The sequence below is a fragment of the Oncorhynchus gorbuscha genome, linkage group LG23 (genome assembly GCF_021184085.1).
Source record: "Oncorhynchus gorbuscha isolate QuinsamMale2020 ecotype Even-year linkage group LG23, OgorEven_v1.0, whole genome shotgun sequence".
NCBI lineage: Eukaryota > Metazoa > Chordata > Actinopteri > Salmoniformes > Salmonidae > Oncorhynchus > Oncorhynchus gorbuscha.
Window position 1 is genome coordinate 6,168,065 of NC_060195.1, and position 18,370 is coordinate 6,186,434.

Sequence of the window (18,370 nt, forward strand, 5' to 3'; positions counted from 1 at the left end):
TTTTAGTTTACTGCGGAGCCTCTAGTCCCACTCAACATGCCTCAGATACCTCCTTTGACCCACCTCCCACACATGCGTTGACCTCACCCAGCATAACTAGTGCCTCCAGAAATGCAACCTCTCTTATTGCCACTCAAAGATTAGGTTTACCTCCAGTGTACTTGCACCCTACCAGACCCCTGTCTGTACATTATGCCCTGAATCTATCCTACCGCGCCTAGAAATCTGCTCCTTTTATTCTCTGACCTCAACGCACTAGATGACCAGTTTTGATAGCCTTTAGCCTGTACCCTCATCCTACTCCTCCTCTGTTCCTCAGGTGATGTGAAGGTTAACCCAGGCCCTGCATCTCCCCAGGTGCTCTCATTTGTTGACTTCTGTTACCACAAAAGCCTTGGTTTCATGCATGTTAACATCAGAAGCCTCCTCCCTAAGTTTGTTTTACTCACTGCTTTAGCACACTCCGCCAACCCTGATGTCCTTGCCGTGTCTGAATCCTGGCTTAAGAAGGCCACCAAAAATTCTGAGATTTCCATCCCCAACTACAACATTTTCCGTCAAGATAGAACTGCCAAAAGGGGGTGGAGTTGCAATCTACTTCAGAGATAGCTTGCAAAGTTCTGTCATACTTTCCAGGTCTGTGCCCAAACACTTCGAGCTTCTATTTAAAAAAAATAATCTCTCCAGAAATAAGTCTCTCACTGTTGCCACCTGTCATATGTTATAGACACCCCTCAGCTCCCAGCTGTGCACTGGACACCATATGTGAATTGATTGCTCCCCCATCTATCTTCAGAATTCCATCTGTTAGGCGACCTAAACTGGGATATGCTTAACAACCCGGCAGTCCTACAATCCAAGATTGAGGATAGGTATAAATATAAGTCTCCAACTGCCTTGTTCAGGGGCAGAACGACAGATTTGTACATTGTCAGCTTGGGGATTTGAACTTGCAACCTTTCAATTACTAGCCCAACACTCTAAACACTAGGCTACACTGACGCCCCAATAAGGCTCTCAGCTATCACTCCAGTGTTAATTTGCTAAATTGTAATTACTTCGCTACTATTATCTATTTATTGCCTTACCTCCTCACGCCATTTGCACACACTGTATATAGACGTATTTTTTTCTATCGTGTTATTGACTGTACGCTTGTTTATTCCATGTGTAACTTTGTTGTTGTTTGAGTAGCACTGCTTTGCTTTATCTTGGCCAGGGCACAGTTGTAAATTAGAACTTGTTCTCAACTGGCCAACATGGTTGAATAAAAATATACAAAATAACCTGAAAGGCCGCTCAGCAAGGAAGAAGCCACTGCTCCAAAACCGACATAAAAAAATCCAGACTACGGTTTGCATGGGGACAAAGGTCGTAATTTTTTGAGAAATGTCCTCTAGTCTGATGAAACAAAAATAATTTATGTTTGGCCATAATGACCATTGTTATGTTTGGAGGAAAAAGGGGGAGGCTTGCAAGCCGAAGAACACCATGCCAACTGTGAAGCACGGGGGTGGCAGGCATTATGTTGTGGGGGTGCTTTGCTGCAAGAGGGACTGGTGCACTTCACAAAATAGATGGCATCATGAGGAAAGGAAAATTATGTGGATATATTGAAGCAGCATCTCAAGACATCAGTCAGGAAGTTGAAGCTTGGTTGCAAATATGTCTTCCAAATGAACAATGACCCCAAGCATACTTCCAAAGTTGTGGCAAAATGGCTTAAGGACAACAAAGTCAAGGTATTGGAGTGGCCATCACAAAGCCCTCAATCACAAAACCTCAATCCTATAGAAAATTTGTGGGCAGAACTGAAAAAGTGTGTGCGAGCAAGGAGGCCTACAAGCCTGACTCGGTTACACCAGCTCTGTCAGGAGGAATGGGCCAAAATTCACCCAACTTAATGTGGGAAGCTTGTGGAAGACTACCCAAAACGTTTGACCCAAGTTAAACAATTTAAAGGCAATGCTACCAAATACAAATTGAGTGTATGTAAACTTCTGACCCACTGGGAATGTGATGAAAGAAATAAAAGCTTAAATAAATCATTCTCTCTACTATTAAATAAAGTTGTGATCCTAACTGACCTAAATCAGGGAATGTTTACTGGGATTAAATGTTAGGAATTGTGGAAAAACTGAGTTTAAATGTATTTGGCTAAGGTGTATGTAAACTCCCGATTTGTAAATCTTCTTGAAAATCTACAGCAAGACTTGAACATGGCTTTCTACCAATGACGAACAACCAACTTGACAGAGCTTGAATAATTACAAATAGAATCATGTGCAAACATTCTACCGTCCAGGTGTGCAAAGCTCAAATAGACTTACCCAGAAAGACTCACAGCTGTAATCACTGCCGAAGGTGATTCGAACATGTATTGACTCAGGGGGTTGAATATTTATCAAGATGTGTTTAAAAAAAAATGTATATATATAATTTTTTTTTTACAAATGTTTTTTTTTTAAAAATCCATTTTGACATTACATAGTATTTTGAGTATATCGTTGGACAAAACATTTAAATAAAATCAATTTTAATCGCACTTTCTGACACAACAACATGTGGAAAAGTCAAGGGGTGTGAATACTTTCTGAAGGCACAGTAAATATTTGAGAGGTGATCAAATATTCAAGGCTTAGACAAAATGATAATGAATCAAGACTAAAACAATATGTCTTGATTCATTCTAATTTAGTTCCAGCTTTTATTCATTCTAATTTAAATTTAGCTTTGCGATTCATTGTCATTTAGTTTAGCTTTGCTTCATTATCATGTTGTTTTAGCCTTGATTCATTATCATTTAGTGAGAGAGAGAGAGAGAGAGAGAGAGAGAGAGAGAGAGAGAGAGAGAGAGAGAGAGAGAGAGAGAGAGAGAGAGAGAGAGAGAGAGAGAGAGAGAGAGTATTGTTTAATATTTTCTTGGCCCGTCAGTATAACGGTCAATTGATGGCTCACAGCATATGAATAAGTCATTGAGTGTAGTGGCTACAAGAGCTGTAAATTCCTCCTCTCCTCTGTATATAAGGCTGCGCTACAAACATGGCATCCGGTTCCCTATTTGGTTCACTACTTTTGACCAGGGCCCATAGGGCTCAGGTCAAAAGTAGTGCACTATATAGGGAATAGGGTGCCATTTGGGATGTAACCCTTTATATACAGAGCATGAGGCTAGGAGAAAGATGAGACACACTGCTGCAGCACATTGAAATCTACTGTCAAAAGTCAGCAAGGCTATCTTTCCCTCTCAGCAGCATGAACGGGCAAGAAATCATTCACCTTTGCTGGTGTACAGTATATGCACACCAATATCTCTACCTGTACATGATCATTTATCACTCCAGTGTTAATCTGCAATATTGTAATTATTCACCTACCTCCTCATGCCTTTTGCACACATTGTATATAGACTCCCCTTTTTTCTCTGTGTTATCGACTTGTTAATTGTTTACTCCATGTGTAACTCTGTGTTGTCTGTTCACACTGCTATGCTTTATCTTGGCCAGGTCGCAGTTGCAAATGAGAACCTGTTCTCAACTAGCCTACCTGGTTAAATAAAGGTGAAATAAAAAAATAAAATAAATAAATAAAAAGCATTCATATTTGAACGTAGAGCATATTGACAAAGGAAATTGCATACTGTAAATACGATATACTTTACGTAACACTTTACAATATGGTTCCCTTTTAAAAAATAACCGCCAATAACGTAATTATAAACCTTTTATAAACGATTTATAAAAGGTACGTTATTGTAAAGTGTTACCCATATTTAATAGTATATACTGTATCTCCAGATACTGATATGGGATTATTGCAAAGTGTTACCCATATTTAATAGTATATACTGTATCTCCAGATACTGATATGGGATTACTGTAAAGTGTTACCCATATTTAATAGTATATATTTCCAGATACTGATATGGGTTTTGGGAAAGCATATGATTTCTGATCTCAGTTTATGATTCATTCAGTTTATGGCTTAAAATATTTATGATATCTCCACTACCATACATATGTATTTGTTATTCAATCTATGCAACATTAATATATCCAGTATGGTGACAAGATATTAATATATACAGTATATTGACAAGGTAATAATATATCCAGTACGTTGACAATACATTAATATATACAGTATATTGACAAGGTAATAATATATACAGTATATTGACAAGGTAATAATATATCCAGTACGTTGACAATACATTAATATATACAGTATATTGACAAGGTAATAATATATACAGTATATTGACAAGGTAATAATATATACAGTATATTGACAAGGTAATAATATATACAGTATGTGGTCAAGATATTAACATAGAGTGCGTTGACAAGGTGATAATATATCCAGTATGTGGTCAAGATATTAACATAGAGTGCGTTGACAAGGTGTGACTGTCTGTGTCAAAATAAACCACATGAAATGCTTCTTTGTACTTTTAAATGACTTACATTGTTGTCGATTGAATCTGACGTTTCCCCTTTCCTGTTCTGTCCTTTGGTTATAATGTCATTAGGAGACCTCCTGTCCATACAGTAACAACTATAATGTAGGAGCACAAATAACGTATCACTATAGAAACCACAACTACAGAGCTGTAGCTCGTGGTCTGTCTGTGGCGTCCACATCTAACTGTGCATTGCACATCGTTCCTTCATTATCGAAATCAATTACTTCACTAGGCCTTTTTTTAGGCATGTTTCATTTTTTTCTGATCACTAATTTCTCATTTCCCATAAAGAGCGACAAGAATCACTGTGGACAATGTACCATACTGCAACTTATACTATACTCTTATTTTCCTATGCTGTGGATGTTGTCAAGATCAATCGAATTGTCCTCAGATTACCCTGCACACTATATCAAACCATCTCTTCATTCCTTACCCTAAAGTCTACATCCAGGACCATGTGATACGGGAAGCGGCTACATGTTTACATCATCTATTTACATTTTAATCTGCAGTTATTTTACAAGTAAGAATTTGATGTCTTTGAAAACTGATCAGCAGTGGCAGCTTATCGACCGTGACGGATCATCACCAACGCTGCGTTTCTACCAGTATGAGGAGGACTGAACGGAGAGAATCATTTTTCTGCATGGTTGAGTGCCTGCATTCAGAGATAGAGCCTCTTTCCCTATGGGATGCCGTGAGACGTGGGGGGGGGGGGGGGGGGGGGACAGTAGTGTGTAGGCAGATGTGATGTGATGTGATGTGTGTGTGTGCATCTTGTATGATAGCATAGCGTGAGGCTTTCGGTGAGGAACCCTACTTCTAGAGATGGAGGACATAGTGCTGTCGTTCTTTTCTTCCCTTCCTCAGAGAAGAGATGATTTACTTGGTTAAGCTGTGACCTCATCATGCTGTGTGTATATGATAGCCACCCCCTTCTTCTCCCTCTCTCTCCCCCTCCCTTTGGTGAGGGGATGGGGCTGCCTAGTCCAACGTTATGGGATGGGCATTTCTGTTTCGGTTCCTCTGTGTGCGCGTGCAGTGAGGACGCGGAGCGAGTGAGCGAGACCAAGAAGACAAGCGAGGGAGGGAGGGAACGTGTGTCATGTATGTGCTTTAACTGAGCTAACAGGGAGCAGCAGGAGGAACATCAGCTGAAACAGAGAGATACATAGAGAGAGAGAGAGAGAGAGAGAGACGTAGAGAGAGAGAGAGAGAGAGAGAGAGAGAGAGAGAGACATAGAGAGAGAGAGAGAGAGAGAGAGAGAGAGAGAGAGAGAGAGAGACAGAGAGAGAGAGAGAGAGAGAGAGAGAGAGAGAGAGACACATAGAGAGAGAGAGACAGTGATAGACCGAGGGAGAGAGAGAAAGACAGAGAGAGAGAGAGAGAGAGAGAGAGAGAGAGAGAGAGAGAGAGAGAGAGAGAGAGAGAGAGAGAGAGAAAGAGAGAGAAAGAGAGAGAGAGGGAGAGGGAGAGAGAGAGAGCCACAGAGAGAAAGAGAGAGAGAGAGGGAAAGGGAGAGAGAGAGAGCCACAGAGAGAAAGAGAGAGAGAGGGAGAGGGAGAGAGAGAGAGCCACAGAGAGAAAGAGAGAGAGAGAGACAGAGAGAAGAGGGGCATAGAGAGAGAGAGAGAGCCACAGAGAGAAAGAGAGAGAGAGAGGGGCATAGAGAGAGAGAGTTGGAGGGAGGAGGAAAATAAGGCACAGGGAGACAAAAGCTGCAGAGAGAGAGAGGACTATTACCTTCTTGCCCTCCACTAAAAGAACAACGGAGGAGGAGGAGGAAGAAGACAAAAGGAGGAGGGAGGCGTACAGTACTGAACATACTGGAACCAAATTCATAGGCTCCTTTTTCATTACCCTCCTCCATGTTTTAGGGGGATTCTACACTAGTGCATTTGACTGCTGCCTTCTTCTTCATCTCTAAAAAGAAAGAAAGAGGAGGAAGAAAGAAAGAGGAGGATGTCGGGGAAGAAAGAGTTTGACGTGAAACAGATCCTCAGGCTGCGTTGGCGCTGGTTTAGTCATTCATCCCAGAGTTCTGCCGGTGGCGGAGGAGGAGGAGGAGGAGGTGGAGGAGGAGGTGGAGGAGGAGGAGGAGGAGTAGGATACCTCCAGGGCAGCTTTGATCACAGAGGGACCCCAGTCCAGGGCAGGCTGAAGAGTCACTCCCGGGACAGAGGTGGCAGCGGAGGGGGACTCTGGAAGCAGAACAGCAACAGTCCGGTCCATAGTATCCTGGCCCCCACGCCTGTCTACGTCAGAGCCAGTAATCAATCATGGCACCAGCAGAACATTATTCAGCACCTGCAGCAGCAAGGTGGCCACGAGCTGCCTAAGAACAGCAGCTCACCTAACAACACCAGGAAGGAGGACTGCTCCAAGAGCAGCCCGGAGAATGTGAAGAGTGTAGAGGAGTCCTCGGAGACGGAAGCAAGACGCAGGTATGGCAAGGCAAGAGACACGTATGGATGGAACTGAGTCGAAACGATCATAGTCAGATTAAGAACCAAGTTCGGTAAAGCCAGAGGCAGTTGTATTTTCCAAGAGGTGACTGCTTTAGCACCTTGTTTACATCCACAGTAGGTCAGTGGTGTAAATGACTTAATAAGTAAAACTACTGGAAAGTATTTCTTACAGTATATTGTTTTCTGGGGTATCTGTACTTCACGTTACTATTTATATTGTTGACAACTTTTACTTTTACTTCACTACATTCCAAAAGAAAATAATGTATTTTCTTTTACTTCGTACATTTCCCCTGACACCCAAAAGTACTTGTTACATTTTGAATGCTTAGCAGGACAGGAAAATGATCTAATTCGCACACTTACCAAGAGAACATCCCTGGTCATTCCTACACATGCGTCATTTGTAAATGATGTCTGTGTTGGAGTATGCCCCTGGCTTTCCATAAATAAATAAAAACTAGAAAATGGTGCCGCCTGGTTTGCTTAATATTTTATTCATTATATATCATATTATAATTATATATTTATTATATATTTATTAATATATTTTGAAATGACTTACACTTTTAGCAATTACATTTACTTTGAATACTTTAGTATATTTACAACCAAATACTTTAAGATTTTTTATTAATTTTTCCTGGTTGACTTTCACTTTTACTTGAGTCATTTTCTATGAAGGTACCTTTACTTTTACTCATGTCATGACAATTGATTACTTTTTCCAACACTGCAGTAAGCTATGGTGGAGGTTCACAAAACAAGTCTGCATTGACAAATTGCAAAACGTTAGCCTGGCATTATTCCAAATAGGTGAAAGCCTAAATTGAGTTGCATTATTTTGTGAGTCCATTTTTGTAACATTTGTTTCATTATTACGATATTTATTGTCAGTCAAATACAAATACAATTATCAGATTTTATTTGGTATTTTGTTGTTTTATTTATGAGTAATTTTCAGCTTGAGTTACCATTGTATATGAATACAGTTACCAATGATGATTAACTATACAGTTCCCCATAATTAACTATACAGTTCCCCATGATGAACTATACAGTTCCCCATGATGATTAACTATACAGTTCCCCATGATGATTAACTATACAGTTCCCCATGATGAACTATACAGTTCCCCATGATGATTAACTATACAGTTCCCCATGATGAACTATACAGTTCCCCATGATGAACTATACAGTTCCCCATGATGATTAACTATACAGTTCCCCATGATGATTAACTATACAGTTCCCCATGATGATTAACTATACAGTTCCCCATGATGATTAACTATACAGTTCCCCATGATGAACTATACAGTTCCCCATGATTAACTATACAGTTCCCCATGATTAACTATACAGTTCACCATGATTAACTATACAATTCACCATGATGATTAACTATACAGTTCCCCATGATTAACTATACAGTTCCCCATGATTAACTATACAGTTCCCCCTGATGATTAACTATACAGTTCCCCATGATGATTAACTATACAGTTCCCCATGATTAACTATACAGTTCCCCATGATGATTAACTATACAGTTCCCCATGATGATTAACTATACAGTTCCCCGTGATTAACTATACAGTTCCCCATGATGATTAACTATACAGTTCCCCATGATGATTAACTATACAGTTCACCATGATGATTAACTATACAGTTCCCCATGATGATTAACTATACAGTTCCCCATGATTAACTATACAGTTCCCCATGATTAACTATACAGTTCCCCATGATGATTAACTATACAGTTCCCCATGATGAACTATACAGTTCCCCATGATGATTAACTATACAGTTCCCCATGATGATTAACTATACAGTTCCCCATGAATAACTATACAGTTCCCCATGATTAATTAAACAGTTCCCCATAATTAACTATACAGTTCCCCATGATGATTAACTATACAGTTCCCCATAATTAACGATACAATTCCCCATGATGATTAACTATACAGTTCCCCATGATGATTAACTATACAGTTCCCCATAATTAACTATACAGTTCACCATGATTAACTATACAGTTCACCATGATGATTAACTATACAGTTCCCCATGATGATTAACTTAAGTTCCCCATAATAACTATACAGTTCCCCATGATGATTAACTATACAGTTCCCATGATGATTAACTATACAGTTCCCATGATGATTAACTCTACAGTTCCCCCTGATGATTAACTATACAGTTCCCCATGATGAATAACTATACAGTTCCCCATGATGATTAACTCTACAGTTCCCCCTGATGATTAATTATACAGTTCCCCATGATTAACTATACAGTTCCCCATGATTAACTATACAGTTCAACATGATGATTAACTATACAGTTCCCCATAATTAACTATAAAGTTCACCATGATTAACTATACAGTTCCCCATGATGATTAACTATACAGTTCCCCATGATTAACTATACAGTTCACCATGATGATTAACTATACAGTTCCCCATGATTAACTATACAGTTCCCCATGATGATTAACTATACAGTTCCCCATGATTAACTATACAGTTCCCCATGCTGATTAACTATACAGTTCCCCATGATTAACTATACAGTTCCCCATGATTAACTATACAGTTCCCCATAATTAACGATACAATTCCCCATGATGATTAACTATACAGTTCCCCATGATGATTAACTATACAGTTCCCCATAATTAACTATACAGTTCACCATGATTAACTATACAGTTCACCATGATGATTAACTATACAGTTCCCCATGATGATTAACTATACAGTTCCCCATGAATAACTATACAGTTCCCCATGATGATTAACTATACAGTTCCCCATGATGATTAACTCTACAGTTCCCCCTGATGATTAACTATACAGTTCCCCATGATGAATAACTATACAGTTCCCCATGATGATTAACTCTACAGTTCCCCCTGATGATTAATTATACAGTTCCCCATGATTAACTATACAGTTCCCCATGATTAACTATACAGTTCAACATGATGATTAACTATACAGTTCCCCATAATTAACTATAAAGTTCACCATGATTAACTATACAGTTCCCCATGATGATTAACTATACAGTTCCCCATGATTAACTATACAGTTCACCATGATGATTAACTATACAGTTCCCCATGATTAACTATACAGTTCCCCATGATGATTAACTATACAGTTCCCCATGATTAACTATACAGTTCCCCATGCTGATTAACTATACAGTTCCCCATGATTAACTATACAGTTCCCCATGATTAACTATACAGTTCCCCATAATTAACTATACAGTTCCCCATGATGATTAACTATACAGTTCCCCATGATGATTAACTATACAGTTCCCCATAATTAACTATACAGTTCACCATGATTAACTATACAGTTCACCATGATGATTAACTATACAGTTCCCCATGATGATTAACTCTACAGTTCCCCCTGATGATTAACTATACAGTTCCCCATGATGAATAACTATACAGTTCCCCATGATGATTAACTCTACAGTTCCCCCTGATGATTAATTATACAGTTCCCCATGATTAACTATACAGTTCCCCATGATTAACTATACAGTTCAACATGATGATTAACTATACAGTTCCCCATAATTAACTATAAAGTTCACCATGATTAACTATACAGTTCCCCATGATGATTAACTATACAGTTCCCCATGATTAACTATACAGTTCACCATGATGATTAACTATACAGTTCCCCATGATTAACTATACAGTTCCCCATGATGATTAACTATACAGTTCCCCATGATTAACTATACAGTTCCCCTATACAGTTCCCCATGATTAACTATACAGTTCCCCATGATTTAACTATACAGTTCCCCATGATGATTAACTATACAGTTCCCCATGATTAACTATACAGTTCCCCATGATGATTAACTATACAGTTCCCCATGATGATTAACTATACAGTTCCCCATGATGATTAACTATACAGTTCCCCATGATGATTAACTATACAGTTCACCATGATGATTAACTATACAGTTCCCCATGATGATTAACTATACAGTTCCCCATAATTAACTATACAGTTCACCATGATTAACTATACAGTTCCCCATGATGATTAACTATACAGTTCCCCATGATGATTAACTATACAGTTCACCATGATTAACTATACAGTTCCCCATGATTAACTATACAGTTCCACATGATGATTAACTATACAGTTCCCCATGATTAACTATACAGTTCAACATGATGATTAACTATACAGTTCCCCATGATTAACTATACAGTTCACCATGATTAACTATACAGTTCCCCATGATTAACTATACAGTTCAACATGATGATTAACTATACAGTTCCCCATGATTAACTATACAGTTCAACATGATGATTAACTATACAGTTCCCCATGATGATTAACTATACAGTTCCCCATGATGATTAACTATACAGTTCCCCATGATTAACTATACAGTTCCCATGATGATTAACTATACAGTTCCCCATGATTAACTATACAGTTCCCCATGATGATTAACTATACAGTTCCCCATGATTAACTATACAGTTCACCATGATTAACTATACAGTTCACCATGATGATTAACTATACAGTTCCCCATGATTAACTATACAGTTCCCCATAATTAACTATACAGTTCCCCATAATTAACTATACAGTTCCCCATAATTAACTATACAGTTCCCCATAATTAACTATACAGTTCCCCATAATTAACTATACAATTCCCCATGATGATTAACTATACAGTTCCCCATGATGATCAACTACACAGTTCCCCATGATTAACTATACAGTTCCCCATGATGATTAACTATACAGTTCCCCATAATTAACTATACAGTTCCCCATGATTAACTATACAGATTAACTATACAGTTCCCCATGATTAACAATACAATTCCCCATGATGATTAACTATACAGTTCCCCATGATGATTAACTATACAGTTCACCATGATTAACTATACAGTTCACCATGATGATTAACTATACAGTTCCCCATGATGATCAACTATACAGTTCCCCATGATGATTAACTATACAGTTCCCCATGATGATTAACTATACAGTTCAACATGATGATTAACTATACAGTTCCCCATGATGATTAACTATACAGTTCACCATGATTAACTCTACAGTTCCCCATGATGATTAACTATACAGTTCCCCATGATTAACTATACAGTTCCCCATGATGATTAACTATACAGTTCCCCATGATGATTAACTATACAGTTCCCCATGATTAACTATACAGTTCCCCATGATGATTAACTATACAATTCCCCATGATGATTAACTATACAGTTCCCCATGATGATCAACTACACAGTTCCCCATGATTAACTATACAGTTCCCCATGATGATTAACTATACAGTTCCCCATAATTAACTATACAGTTCCCCATGATTAACTATACAGTTCCCCATAATTAACTATACAGTTCCCCATGATTAACAATACAATTCCCCATGATGATTAACTATACAGTTCCCCATGATGATTAACTATACAGTTCACCATGATTAACTATACAGTTCACCATGATGATTAACTATACAGTTCCCCATGATGATCAACTATACAGTTCCCCATGATGATTAACTATACAGTTCCCCATGATGATTAACTATACAGTTCACCATGATGATTAACTATACAGTTCCCCATGATGATTAACTATACAGTTCACCATGATTAACTCTACAGTTCCCCATGATGATTAACTATACAGTTCCCCATGATGATTAACTATACAGTTCCCCATGATTAACTATACAGTTCCCCATGATGATTAACTATACAGTTCACCATGATGATTAACTATACAGTTCCCCATGATGATCAACTACACAGTTCCCCATGATTAATTATACAGTTCACCATGATGATTAACTATACAGTTCCCCATGATTAACTCTACAGTTCCCCATGATGATTAACTATACAATTCCCCATGATGATTAACTATACAGTTCACCATGATTAACTATACAGTTCCCCATGATGATTAACTATACAGTTCCCCATGATGATTAACTATACAGTTCCCCATGATGATTAACTATACAGTTCCCCATGATGATTAACTATACAGTTCCCCATGATTAACTATACAGTTCCCCATGATTAATTATACAGTTCCCCATGATGATTAACTATACAGTTCCCCATGATGATTAACTATACAGTTCCCCATGATGATTAACTATACAGTTCCCCATGATTAAATATACAGTTCACCATGATTAACTATACAGTTCACCATGATGATTAACTATACAGTTCCCCATGATTAACTATACAGTTCACCATGATTAACTATACAGTTCCCCATGAATTAACTATACAGTTCCCCATGATGATTAACTATACAGTTCCCCATGATGATTAACTATACAGTTCCCCATGATTAACTATACAGTTCCCCATGATTAATTATACAGTTCCCCATGATGATTAACTATACAGTTCCCCATGATGATTAACTATACAGTTCCCCATGATGATTAAATATACAGTTCACCATGATGATTAACTATACAGTTCCCCATGATTAACTACACAGTTCCCCATAATTAACTATACAATTTCCCATGATGATTAACTATACAGTTCCCCATGATGATCAACTACACAGTTCCCCATGATTAATTATACAGTTCACCATGATGATTAACTATACAGTTCCCCATGATTAACTCTACAGTTCCCCATGATGATTAACTATACAATTCCCCATGATGATTAACTATACAGTTCACCATGATTAACTATACAGTTCCCCATGATGATTAACTATACAGTTCCCCATGATGATTAACTATACAGTTCCCCATGATGATTAACTATACAGTTCCCCATGATGATTAACTATACAGTTCCCCATGATTAACTATACAGTTCCAATCAGTTCCCCATGATGATTAACTATACAGTTCCCCATGATGATTAACTATTTCCCCATGATGATTAACTATACAGTTCCCCATGATTAAATATACAGTTCACCATGATTAACTATACAGTTCAATGATGATTAACTATACAGTTCCCCATGATTAACTATACAGTTCACCATGATTAACTATACAGTTCCCCATGATGATTAACTATACAGTTCCCCATGATGATTAACTATACAGTTCCCCATGATGATTAACTATACAGTTCCCCATGATGATTAACTATACAGTTCCCCAATTAACTAACAGTTCCCCATGATTAATTATAGTTCCCCATGATGATTAACTAAAGTTCCCCATGATGATTAACTTGTTCCCCATGATGATTAAATATACAGTTCACCATGATGATTAACTATACAGTTCCCCATGATTAACAACAACAAAAACACTATATTCCCCATGATGATTAACAACTGATTAACTATACAGTTTGATTAACTATACATTCCCTGATTAATTATACAGAAGATGATTAAATAATTCCCCATGATTAACTATACATTCACCATGATGATTAACTATACAGTTCACCATGAATAACTATACAGTTCCCCATGATGATTAACTATACAGTTCCCCCTGATGATTAACTATACAGTTCCTCATGATTAATTATACAGTAGCTAATAAATTAGCTGTGTAGCTACTGAAGCCCAACTGGTACAGCTCCTTTATAACTCACCTGGGGCGTAGTTCACTCACACTCTACAGGACAAAGATACACAAACCAATAGAATATCTTAAAATTATTCATTGGATGTTACTGCCCATGCATGAACAAGGTGCAGTTAATACAGTGTTCCTAGGCCTTTTGCTTTATTCCTGTGAAATAAAGAATATTGTTCAGTTTGACTCAACACGGTCCTCAGCTAACAACAAGCAACATAGTTTTGCAATTAATGTATTCATCCTGTGAGTTAAAGTGGTTACAGGACAAACACCCATGAGAGGTCCCAGAGATAAAATGTAACAGACAGACAGACAGACAGACAGACAGACAGACAGACAGAACAGACAGACATTAGAAAAAAAAAACAGAAGACAGACAAAGTTCAAATGACAGACAGACAGACAGACAGACAGAACTGAGGGTCTAAGACAGGCATTAAGAGAGTGTTACCAATATTAATAGACTGACAGACAATATTAAAGAGAGTTACCAATATTAAATAGTTTTTATGAAAATAGGTTTTTCAATTGTTCTCCAGAAACATAGTAATATCTCAATATTAAACTTAATTTTTTTAATGCTTTATCCGTTTGCTAGTTCATCTCTGACATAAAAAGTGTTTTCTTCAATAACCTATAAAAGGATCGTGTTCAAATACATACTTGGGAGTTTGTGGGTGTGTTATCTTGTGTTGCTGAGTACAATTTTAGCTCATTTTTATTCCAGGTGATTTCTGGGGTGATATCTTGTTCTGCTTGTGATGTCGCAGGGATTAAACAGTGTTACTATCAATAGTGTTTACCAATCAGAATGAAGAGGATCTGTTACCGTCCTCTAATAGATTTGGTGTTAAACCAATATTAACTAGAATGACATAGTTACAACAACTTTTAATAGACATGTTTACCAATATTAATAACTGCAGTGTAATCAACAGTATATTAAGTGGAAAGAAATATTAATAGCTATTGTTACCAATATCACGGCAACTGGTTTGAATTCAGAAGTTACCAATTCATTAATAGAAAGCGTTGTTACCAATATTAATAGCTGACAAGTAAAAAACGGTACCAACATTAGCACAGTGTTCCTAGGCCAACATTGAAAATAAGAATGTTACCAATATTAAATAAAGTTTTTAAAAAGATCTGCTCATTTGCATTAATCCCAGAGATAAAATGTAACATGTTTAAAATATTAAAAATAAAGTTAAATGTAAACTATTAACATTAATAGTGTTACCAATATTAATAGACTGTTACCAATATTAATAGAGTGTTACCAATATTAATAGATTGTTACCAATATTAATAGATTGTTACCAATATTAAAAGTGTTACCAATATTAAAAGTGTTAGACAATAGTTACCAACATTAATAGTGTTACCAATATTAATAGTCTGTTGCCAGCATTAATAGACTGTTACCAATATTAATAGATTGTTACCAATATTAATAGAGTGTTACCAATATTAATAGACTGTTACCAACATTAATAGAGTGTTACCAATATTAATAGTGTTACCTATATTAATAGTGTTACCAATATTAATAGAGTTACCAATATTAATAGTGTTACCAATATTAATAGAGTTTACCAATATTAATAGACTGTTACCAATATTAATAGTGTTACCAATATTAATAGATTGCTACCAATATTAATAGATTAATAGTGTTACCAATATTAATAGACTGTTACCAACATTAATAGAGTGTTACCAATATTAACAGACTGTTACCAACATTAATACTGTTACCATTATTAATAGAGTGTTACCAATATTAATAGTTTTATGAATATTAATATAGTTTTACCAATATAATCTTACCAATATTAATAGTCTTTTACCAGTATTAATAGTGTTACCAATATTAATAGAGTTACCAATATTAATAGAGTTACCAACATTAATAGTGTTACCAATATTAACAGACTGTTACCAATATTAATAGTGTTACCAATATTAATAGTGTTGCCAACATTAATAGAGTGTTACCAATATTAATAGATTGTTACCAATATTAATAGAGTTACCAATATTAATAGATTGCTACCAATATTAATAGAGTGTTACCAATATTAATAGACTGTTACCAACATTAATAGAGTGTTGCCAATATTAATAGTGTTACCAATATTAGTACTGTTACCATTATTAATAGAGTGTTACCAATATGAATAGTTTTATGAATATGAATATAGTTTTAATATAATCTTACCAATATTAATAGTCTGTTACCAGTATTAATAGTGTTACCAATATTAATAGAGTTACCAATATTAATAGAGTTACCAACATTAATAGTGTTACCAATATTAACAGACTGTTACCAATATTAATAGTGTTACCAATATTAATAGTGTTACCAATATTAATAGAGTTACCAACATTAATAATGTTACCAATATTAATAGTGTTACCAATATTAACAGACTGTTACCAATATTAATAGTGTTACCAATATTAACAGACTGTTACCAATATTAATAGTGTTACCAATATTAATAGTGTTACCAATATTAATAGTGTTACCAATATTAATACTGTTACCAATATTAATAGTGTTACCAATATTAACAGACTGTTACCAATATTAATACTGTTACCAATATTAATAATGTTACCAATATTAACAGACTGTTACCAATATTAATAATGTTACCAATATTAACAGACTGTTACCAATATTAATAATGTTACCAATATTAGTCGTGTTTTATTTTTTTTAATAGGCAAGTCAGTTAAGAACAAATTCTTATTTTCAATGATGACAGATTTGTACCTTGACAGCTCGGGGATTTGAACATGCAACCTCTTGGTTACTAGTCCAACGCTCTAACCACTAGGCTAGCCTGCTGCTACAACAATATTAATATAAATATGAATTAATATTACCAATATTAATAGTTTTACCAACATTAATACAGTTACAGAGTCTCCCACATGCCTTTTGGCGAACACCAAAAGTGTTTGCTTATTTTTTTCTTTAAGCAATGGCTTTCTTCTGGCCACTCTTCCGTAAAGCCCAGCTCTAAAGTGGTCCCATGGACAGATACTCCAATCTCCACTGTGGAGCTTTGCAGCTCCTTCAGGGTTATCTTTGGTCTTTTTGTTGGCTCTCTGATTAATGCCCTCCTTGCCTGGTCCATGAATTTGGTGGGCGGCCCTCTCTTAGCAGGTTTGTTGTGGTGCCATATTCTTTCATTTAAAAAAAGAATGGATTTAATGTGGGATGTTCAAAGTTTCTGATATTTTTTAATAACCCAACCCTGATCTGTACTTCTCCACAACTTTGTCCTTGACCTGTTTGGAGAGCGCGTTGGTCTGCATGGTGTTGTTTGCTAGGTGGTGCCGCTTGCTTAGTGGTGTTGCAGACTCTGGGGGTGAATACATATGCACACACCACTTTTTTTTTTTTTTTTTTTTTTCTTTATTTCACTTCACCAATTTCATTTCACTTCACCATTTCACAACTATTTTGTGTATGTCCATTACATGAAATCCAAATAAAAATCCATTTAAATTACAGGTTGTAATGCACCAAAATTGTAAAAACGCCAAGGGGGATGAATACTTTTGCAAGGCACTGTACATGTACAAATGACCTCAATTACCACTACTAACCTGTACCCCCGCACATTGACTCGGTACAGGTGCCCCCTCTACATAGGGCTCGTAAGCAAGCATTTCATGTTAAATTCATGTGACAAATAACATTTGATTTGAGACATAGACAAATGGTTAAATCACTAACCTAGCTCC

General features: G+C 36.6%; 1 protein-coding gene across 1 annotated transcript in view; it reads left to right on the forward strand.

Moving 5' to 3' along the window:
- Nucleotides 1–6,578: 6,578 nt before the first annotated feature.
- The window catches only part of LOC124011123 (kelch-like protein 4), a 69,457-nt gene continuing 57,665 nt past the window's right edge, over nt 6,579–18,370 (forward strand). Inside the window, exon 1 of the mRNA XM_046324180.1 lies at nt 6,579–6,913. The gene's annotated coding sequence lies outside the window, so the exon portion shown is untranslated. The remainder of the gene's footprint in view (nt 6,914–18,370) is intronic.